This window comes from Apteryx rowi, unplaced genomic scaffold (assembly GCF_003343035.1).
Source record: "Apteryx rowi isolate R43461 unplaced genomic scaffold, aptRow1 scaffold_570, whole genome shotgun sequence".
Classification (NCBI taxonomy): domain Eukaryota; kingdom Metazoa; phylum Chordata; class Aves; order Apterygiformes; family Apterygidae; genus Apteryx; species Apteryx rowi.
Window position 1 is genome coordinate 382193 of NW_020450839.1, and position 10043 is coordinate 392235.

Genomic DNA, 10043 nt, shown 5'->3' on the forward strand with positions numbered 1-10043 from the left:
CGGCCCCGGCATGGTGCGGCCCCCGCCGCCACCACCGCGGTGGTCCCCACCAGGGCCGGGGGTCCTGCTGGGCGACGCGGTGCTGGACCGCGATCCGGCCGGGGCGCATCGGGCCCGAGCACCTGGCGCTGCGTCGCAGGAGCTCTGGGCAGCGCCAGGTTTCGCCGCGGGATGAAACTTCCCACCTTCTGCAGCTCCTCTGCTTGGAAGAGCCTTGGCCTAACGCAATAAAGCTCATTCTCGTGGCTCCGGGCGCTGCGTCCTTGTCGGGGGCGTTGGAGAGAAGGGGAGGCTCTGCTGCAAGCGCAGCCGCCTCCCGCTTTCCTGCAGGTCCCTGAACCAGACCTAACGCGCCAGTCGGGCCCCTCCGTGCCGCCGGCGGTGCCGCCAGCCCGGCACGTGTGGCCCATTCTCACACACTTTCCCGAGCGGGAGAGCAGGGTGGGTTTTCATCTTGCTTTATTTCAGCGCTGCCTTCTGCTGAGCGCCGGAGAAGGCACAGGCGAGGGTGCTCGCTGCCCCGGCAGGCTGGCGCCATGCTCCCACCAGGTCCTGCAGGATGGGGGAGTGCGGGGCGGCGGAGCTTTGGTGCCGGCCACGCCGCTTCTCTGCGACCAGACTCGGCCCGCTCACCCACCAGGGAGCTGCTTCCCGGCTGCCCGGGGGCCCGGCTGGTGGGAAGCCCGGCCCGGGCTGCGGGGCCAGCGGCAGTGGAGGCCGGTGAGCGCAGGAGCCGTCGTTGCTGCCCAGCCTGAGTTGCCGGCCCGCTGCAGTGACGTGGGCCGGCTCGGTGGCAGCGGCCCCTGCTCCCGGCACAGGTCCCAGCCATGGCGCTTCCCTGGAGCAGCCGTGCGGGCCTGCCGGCGATGCCGCAGCCTCCTGGAGCTATGGGGCGAGGACGAGTGAAAGTGCTGTCGCGGGTGCCCAGAGCCAGCTCTGCTGCCAGCCCCAGTAGACCCTCCTCTGACGGCAGAAACCCTGCTCCAGCTGAACCCGCTTCCCCTGGCCGCTGCGGGCAAAGCCGCTGCGGTTTGTGTCCGGGGAGGCAATCCCACCGCGCCGAGGGCAGAGGCTGGAGCGCAGCTGGTGATGTCCCTGCAGCAGGGACCTCCTGTAAGCTGGGCAGGATCAGGCCCCGCAGCCCAGCCGGCGCCAACAGCTCGCTGCCTGTGTGTGGGGGCTCTCACCCTTTCAGATGCTGCGCTCTGTCCATCTTTAAAAATCAGTACGTTTTCTGATTAAAAATAACCCCCCCGATGTCATGACTCCAGCGATGCAGGCTGGGTTGTTGTGGTATTTATTTTTAAAGAGAATAATATAGCAGCTGAGTTATTGTGACACCTCCTGCATATTGTGCAGTAGCTTTTTCCCTTTGATATCTCCATATTAGTGAAAACTGTGACAGCTCCATGCCAGGGATTATTAATAGTGCAGGCGTGCCTCATGCCTCCACAGCCGAAGGGCTGGGAAGCAGGGCCAGCGGCCCTGTCCCCCTTTAAGTGCCGCGAAACCGGGGCATCCCAGGGCTCTGGGCCACGGGGGCTCAGCCTGGGCTGCCGCTGCCCCCGGGAGCCCTGCTGCTGGTGGAGCACAGAGCAGGCCGGTCCCTGCCGGGGCTGCCGCTGGCGGCGCGAGATGTGCGATGCAGGAGGGTCACCTCAGCTCTGCCACGGTTCAGACGTGCCAGGCCTGGCCCAAGCAGTTTGCCTTCCCAGCCCCCAGCACAGAGCAGGCTGGCCATCCATTACAGGTGTTATATATCTATTTTACAGGCGATTGTGTTAAGTGCTGAGGAAACGTGCAGCATGCAAACGCCATAGTTTAAATTGCATCTTGGAAGCTGGGGCAGTGCTGCTTCCGTGCTCTCTGCAGCCAGTGCGGGTCCGGGGATCCTGGCAGCGAGCAGCTCTGCGCGGGGCTGGCCGCTCATCCCACAGCGCCCCGCACCGGGGACCCTCCGGTGCAGCTGCTGCTGCGGGTTTGCACTGCTCAGACCACTCCTGTGTCTTTTGCAGACAGTCTCCCATGTTCTAACAACTCGCTCCCTTTAATAAACCCCTTTTGGCGAATGCATGCAGGAAGGGCAGCTCACGTGTGCTACAAGTTCGGAAGAGCAGATAATTTATACCACTGTGACAGGCAGAGGCCTCAGCCTTGACGTTGGCCACCCTGTGCGACCCGCAGTGCATACATGCAAGAGGAGATGGCCCCTAAACACAAGGCAGGGCTTGTGTCTGTTTTGCAGACCATTGGCCCCGTGGGAGGTGCTCAGGGGTGTCTCGTGCGCTGTGCCTGCAGCGGGGCTGCTCTCCACGTCTTTGCACCCAGGGCATCGCAGGTTTGGCAAAGATGCAGATGGAGACGAGCTTTGAGGTGAGGCCTCCAGGGCGGGTGTCCTGCCCGGTCCATCCCTGCGGGTAAACCGAGGAGGTCAGCCTGGGCCGAAGCACGTCCTTCACCTGGGGGCTGTGTTGTAGCAGAGCCATGCACACGCCTCTGCAACGCGCTCGGGGCGCCCAGCCGCCTGCCCAGCAGCGAGCACCGGCGCTCGCTTCGCCTCTTCCCTGCTCCTGCAGACCTTAGAGCTGCTTTTTTAATGTGAATGGAATTTTTTCCAGCTAGGATAAAGCAGCGAAGCTGCCACATAACAACCTGAAACAACAGATGTTCCCAGGGATGGCACTGCCAACGCCACGAGGCATTTGTCCTTGATGGAAATGGGATCGGGCTCTTCCTGCGGTTTACGAACTTCTGCAAGCAACAATAATAATTATAAGAGTAGATTAAACTTCCCAAAAGACGAGGCAGAAGAACTCTTCCATGGTGCCAGGCTGTCAGTGTGAAGCTTTGCTCCAGTGCTGCCTCTGCAACGCTGCCTGGACCCTGCAGCGGCTCCGACCCCAGCCCTGGGGAAGGGCTGGGGGGCCATGGCCGTGGCGGGGATGGGTGACGGGACCATGCACCGCACGTCCCCAAACCAGGGCATCCCCATGTCCCCACGGGACCGTGCACCCCATGTCCCCGAGCCAGCAGCACGTTCAAAGCCGCTCACAGTCGCTCCTTTCCAAATGGAAAATGAAATGTTCCTTTATGGGCTTTTATGTTGGCTACAAAATGTTCCATTTTATTTTTTTTCTCTCCTTGCTTTCTTCCAGGAAACGCGCTAATTTATGGCATAATCTTGGCAAATCTCAATCCAGGGGAACACAAACCCGCTTGTGCCTCGTAAGTGACACTTTAATGGGCTCTGTTACCAGCAGGCCAAGGAATCTGCATCTAAAAGGGGGGGATTAAAATCTCGCCCAAGCGGTGGGTCTGCACGCGTTAGCAGAGGCGGACACAGCGCAGGCAAAGCCTAGCCCCAAACAGTGCCCCTGCGGGGATTCCCAGCGCCCACCCCAGCCGGGCTCCGGAAACGGGGGTTTTCCAGGGCAGGAGCTTCTCAGGAGAACCGAGATTTATTTGTCCACTGCAGGGATCCATGCTGAGAAGCGGTGGGGCCGGTCCCTCCTGTGCCTCCGGCACCCTGGTCCGGAGCGGGGTCTGACTGGGCCCCCATCTGCCCGTCTCCCGCTGCTCCCGGCGTGGCTGGCAGGAGCCTTCACGCGGCGACGTCCGAACGAGGCAGAGCAACTTCCCCTTGGCTCTGGTGGGGAACAGCCTAACCAAGCTGCCAAAAATAAATCTGTTTAATGAAGAGCCTCTGTAAATTATTCAGATATCATATCCCACTCCAGCAGTGGTTCAAGGAGAGATGCCGCAAAGAGACTTTCTTCTCTGAAGTGCTGGATGCGAGGTGAAAGTCACGCTGTTGCTGCAAAGGAAACGCAGCCCTAAGGTCCTTCTCTTACCTTGAAAATACCTTCTGTGGTACCTGGAACTAAAGAACGGGGGAAAAAAGGGTGCAGCAGCAATGCAGGCCCTGAGTCAAGGAAGGTTTTTTTCTCTCTCCCCTCAGGACCACTCTTGTGCCCCAGTGCTGCAAGCTGCCACAAACACGTGCACTTTGCAGGACTGGGCGGCAGGACCTCGCGGAGACGCACGTTCGGCCTATTGGCCACAGTTTGCACGCAGCGGACTCCTTCCAGAAGCAACGGGGCCGAGACCTGCCAAACTCATTTCATGGCAGCTGCCGTCCCTCTACCAGCTGCTAACAAATCCCAGGCCCTCAGTCCACCTGTGAGGCACCAGGGGCACGGGGACGTGGGGACATTGGACACAGGACGGACACGGGAACAGGGGACCGGGGACCGTCCCCCGGCGGTGCCCAGCCCTGCGACCGCTGGGCTCGCCCGCATGCAGCCACTCGCCCGCAGCAGCCAGAGCCTCGTGCAAAGTCCCCGGTGGCTTTAACGCAGAATCACGTGGCTGGAAGTGCCTGGAGGCTGCGGGGGTCAATACCCAGCGTTTTGCCTCAATCTCGCAGGACTGCGTTTAGGTTTCTCTTTCCTTCTGTCACTGTTTGCACCTCGCCATTGGCCATTTGTGGCTGTGGGCAGTCGGCCGCGCGCGGGCAGCGGCGGTGTCCAGCAGGGCGTGAGCACGGGCGCTCGGGGAAGGGGTGTTTCACGGCGCTGTCCCGGGGTGGAGGCTGCTCCCAGCCCTCTCCAGCCCCAGGCACCGGAGGCCCGCAGGGTCCTGCCGACCCGCAGGACCCCAGGGATTGCTCCCGCCTGCGCTGGCTGCTCTGAGCTGCTGCGGTCAAGCAGTTTGTTACCGAGTCTCTCCCATCTTCCCTGGAAACGTCTGCCGCTGGCCTCCATCGGGGATGGGTATCGAGCGCTGGGAGCCACTGATCAGCCCCCGTCCTCCGTGGCTGCTCCGCTCCAGCACCGTGCCAAACTGCTCTTCTCCCGGGGAAAGCGGGCTGGAGCCATCCCACTGGCTGTCCTTAGAGGCCGAAACGAACCCAGGCCCCAGCTCCCCACCCTGAGCCAGGAAGAGAAAGGAGAAGCTGCCTGGAGGGATGCGCGGTCTCGCCGGGGACGGCCTGTGAGCTGGAAGGGCCTTTCTCCAAGGAAAAACCTTTCTCCAGTGAGTGGGACATGGGACAGGGATTTTGCAGCTGATGCTTGACGAGGGAGCATATGAGGATGCCCCAAATCGCCTGCTCCCCAGCCAGGGCTGGGAAAGCACCAAGCGCCAGAGATGGGCTCAGCGACAAGCCACGTCTCTGGGACATTTAGCGACACCACAAGCAGGTCCAGCCGAATCAGGCTGCCCCTTCGGCCACCCTGAGGCTCCTGGGACAACTGGTTTCCAGAAGCAGCATTCACAACCCTCTGCAGGTGAAGCTGCGATTGTCCGGAGGCGTGAGATCCTGGGAGCGGCTGGCAGGCACTGGAGCAGGCACGCAGCCTCGGGCACGGCGCCGCAGGGAGTCTCGCCTCTGTGGCACTGCTTCCCTCGCTGCAAGCAGGCAGCAACGACCTACCAATTTTAAGGTCAAAACGGATCATCCAGGCTTTCCTCCTGCCTGATGTGAGGCAGATAATCTCTCCAGGGACTCCTGCATCATGTTGCTCCCCACCCTGCATGGGATCGGTGCTCATCTGCTGCACGGGAGCTCCATGAAATGGGTATTTGCGACCATTCCTGAGAGCTGCACAGGGAAGACAGATTGCTGCATCCCTGAGCGTCTCCCTGCGCGCAGCTCATCTAGCAGCACTGCACTCCAGGTAGGGAAACTGCTCCTTCCCGACCTCAATTTATGACAAAACTCTGAAGCACGAGGCTGGATTGATTGCACGTGGAGATTGTGGCTTGGTAACTTGTGCGAGCGCTGCAGCAGCTGAGCTAATTCAGCATTCCTTTATTTATGAAATCTACGTGCAGGTTGAGTGCAATTAAACGATGTGCTTTGGGATCCTAGGGGATGAAAGGATCATGGTAAATGTAGGTTTGTTATCCTGATTTAGCATGTACCGAGCCCACCTACAACAGCCATGACAAACCAGATGCGAAACATGAGGTTTAAAAACCTGTAATCCAGCAATTGCTGTCACAGGCTGCATGTGTCAGCGCGTTTGATCTGGGCACGTTTCCCCTCTTTCCAGGGAGCTCAGGCCTCCTCGTGACATCCCCCGTGACAAGTGACTGAAGAGCCCATGGAAATAATCTGCGGGGAGGCTGAAGCGTTTGGGACCTGCTCCACACTAGGGACGCCCACTGCGCCCCGGCTGCAGGAAGGGGCCCCGCGCACCCTGCGGGCTCTCGTCGAACATCACTCGTCGTGGCCTCCTGGTGGTGGGGGGCGCTTGGGCCGGAGGGCTGCCGCCGTGCCCCGGGGACGGACGGACGGACGGACGGACGGACAGACGGACAGGGTGCCGCAGCGGCTGGCACGTGCTCCTGCGGGGCCGGGGCGGCTGGCCCTGTCTGTCGTCGCCTCCGGGTATAAGCCCCCAGGTGGTCCTGCAGCCGCTGCTCCTGATGTCCGCATCATCTTTCCCATTGCGGAGTATGCTTGTACCCTGGTGGCCTGTAATGCCTGCTCCTGCGTCATGGCTCTGCCGTGTCCTCCCTGCCGTGGCGCAGAAAGCCCTCTTGTGCCTGGGTCATGCTCCGAGCGGCGGTCCCACCAGCACAAACCCAGCACCGTCCCGGTGCCCCTGCACCGCTGCCCTGCTCCAGGCGCAACTGCGGGGCACACGGCAGAATGCGCTGCCTTCCCATGTGCTTTAAACACCATCACAGATCGAGCAGGGGGGGCGTTTAGCCCAGCAAGGTTGCACACCGTGCCCCTTCTGCCCTCAACGGCAAGTGCTGAGCACGGCAACCCCTGTCCCTGGCAGTGGGAACTGCCGTGGCCCCCAGGGCCTCTGCGAGCGCCCCGGTGCTGGCGAGGGATGGGCCGAGGGGCAGGGCAGGAGAGCCAGGGCCGTGGCTGAGCCGGCAGGAGTCCAAGGGCCCCAGCGAAGCTCTGGAGAAGGGGAGAACTCGGGGGGGGGGGGTCACGGGCCCAGTGTTTGCATTTGGGGGAGAATAATGGGTTTTGTTCAATACTTAATCCCCACAGTAACTAAAATGGTGCAGATGACCCTGTTATGCCCAAGCCTGGAGATGATGGTTGGTGCATCTTCAGGCTGGATGGAAAGTGTGCTCTAGCCCTTAATTGGAAGCTCATTTTAAAAACACCCAAATGAGAAATAGCTTTAAAGTGTCCTGCCAAGCACCCATGCCAGAGTGGTTCTTCCGTGCCTTGTCCCTTAAACGCCCTGTGTACACCAGGGTTCGAACGCCTCAGCGCGCTGCTCCCCAGGCAGTGGGGTGGCTGGGCCAGCTGGCAGCACGGCTCTGCTGCACCCACCAGGGATGCTCCCCGGGCTGCTGCAACCCCACGGCCTTGCTCAGTGCCCGAGGCTGCTTCAGCAATCCCAGGCCATGTCCTGGTCCCTCATCGCTCCGATCGGAGCTCAGGGACCCCCCCTTCCCATGACGGTGTGGTAGAAATGCTGCTGTGCCGGCCTAGGCAGGAAATGTTGAAAGGAACGAAAAAGGCAATGAGGGAGCAGGTGCAAGAGCTACGGAAACACTCGTGAGGGGCTTTAAGTATTTTTTTATAATTTATTTTAAATGGAAATTGGTGAGCAGCATGAAACCTGGATCAAAGAGGAAAGAGTCGTCGCTTCTCCCCCACCTTTAACGAGAGCCTTACATCCTAGCCCAGGTCCCAGCAGGCAGCAAAGCTCTGCTCTGCAATTCAAAAGGTGTTTTGCCTCTTAGACCTGCAGTGTGGGGCTGGGGGCAGCTCATCAGACTCCTCTTTCTGGCTGCAAGGTGTCTCTGTGTGGCGGACGAGGCTGACGGCTGTCTGCCTGGGGAGGGGGCGGCCGCGGGCAGAGCACGTGGCTGCCTGGGGCATGGCCCCATCCCCAGCGCTGCTGGTGCCGCTGCTCTGCAGGGCAATGCCTGGCCAGGGACGGTCGGTCCTGGGGTGACAGTGCCCAGCAGGCACAGTGATGGGACTTCATCAGTCCGATTTGCTTCCCCCCTCCAGTCCTGCAGCCTCTTCGACCTGCTTTTTGGGGATGTCAGTGGGATGAGCAGGATGGCAGGGTGGGAGAGCTGGGCACCCTGGGGACGGAGCGGGCAGGAGAGCTAGGCACCCCAGGGATGGAGCAGGAGATCCGGGTACCCTGGGGACGGAGCAGGCAGCAGAGCCCCCGAGCCAGGTGCCCCTGAGCTGGGCGCCCTGGGGATGGAGCGCGTGGGAGAGCCGGGTGCCCTGGGGACAGCAGAGCGGCAGAGCCGGGCGTCCTGGGGACGGAGCGGGCGAGCTGGCCGCTGCCCGGGGAGCAGCGCGGGGAGATGGCGCAGAGGCAGGCGGGGATCCAGACGCCGGGGTCGGCTGACGGAGTGCAGAGCGTTGCCCGGCTCCCGCTGCTCAGCCTGTGCTCGCCGAGGCGCCTGGCAGGGAGGCCTTGCTGGCGCGAGCAGGCCGGGAGCAGAGGCCAGGCAGCAGAAATGCCATTTCACTTCCATGCCCGGGAGGCGGTGGAATGGGGCTGGTGCAGGCCGGCCGGCAAGGCGCAGTGCTGCTGCCCTCTGCTGAAAGCGCACCAGAGCCACGAGGGCCACGGCACCCGCGTTGCGGCCTGGCCACCCGCTCCGTCACCCGGCAAGCCCGGGCCCCCGTGCCCCGGTCCCGCCAGCGCAGGGCGGCTGGAAAGGCGAGCCTGGCTCCCTGCGACTGCAGCCCCCTCGCCTGCTTGTCCCTCCCCGCGGCTGCCCGCGGCTGCAGCCGGTGCCTGTCCTGCTCCACCCGCAGCTCATCATCAGCGGCTGTCCCTCTGCGCCTGGCACCTACTCAGCTGGGCATTGCCCACTCAGGGCCATGGTGGTCCAGCGGCCGCAGCCTGGAGCCCATTTCCTCCCCTGCCTCCATCCGGGGCGTTTTGGGATGTCGGCCCTGCTCAGTGCTTGTGCAGCACCTTCTGCGACGGCCCCCGGCTCAGTGGGGCTCTGGGCTGGGCAGTAAAACGCAGCTGTCACCAGGTCCTCTTCAGGGGGATGTCTGCAAAGAAGAGATTCTGCGTCAGGTCTGGCACTTGTGTTAGCTATTGTGTTTCTGCTGCAAGCCTGAAAGCTCCCGGTGGGTTGCTCCTGGCAAAGACTTTGTGACAGTAACACAGCAGCTGTCTTCATTTTCTTTCTCATCCCTTGCAGACCACTTGTCCTTTTCCTCTTCCTTCCCTCTTCTCCCTGGTGATGTTCCCTCCTTCCTTTTGATCTTGCTGTGTACTCTGAGCTGTTCTCCTTCCCAGTCTAGATCTGGCTTTCCCAGTTGCTTCAAACTATCGGGAGACCACTATCAGCACCAGCTTGTGAGGCTCCCTGCTGCTTGGGAGGGGTTAACCATGGCACACAGGCCACCTCCTAGCCTGGGAAATGAGCTTCTAGCTCAGCTCCGTGGGATTGTGTCAGTTCCTGGAGAGACACCGAGCAGTGAAGCCCCACACCGCATTTTCAAACAGCTAAAAGGGATTAAATGTTGACTGGCAGCAGGGCACTTCCAGGTGACTGAACAGAAAAATCTCACCCCAAAGTCGGGGAGGGGGTGGCAGGGAGGAGACTTTATAACCCTGCACCACCTTCAGTGCTGAAAGCTCAGTTGAGGGGTGAATTTTGGTAACTAGCTCTCTCCAGCAGCTCAGGCAAACAGTTGCTTGAGTTATGAAATAACAGCAAAGCAGAGGATGCAATCAGGGTCCCGATTCAGCAATGTGCAGAGACACTGCTTGGCTTCTCGAACATCACTGTCCGTATACGCCCAGCTGAACTGGGGATCCTGTGTTCCTGCATTAACAAGAGAGCAGCTCCCACAGTCTGTTTGCAAGCTGCTTTTAAAAGCAATGAAAACTTTATCAATTAAGTTATTGGTCAAGCAGCTGCAAAAAAATACAGCTGGGATGTCCCTGTCCCCTCCCCTTCACTCCCAAGCATCTGGAACTCAAACGTATCCATGAATTGGGGCCAGAACAGAGAATGGGAAAGCAACTTTGAGATGTCGGCAATGCTATCTAGCGAGGTGTGCTCATGTC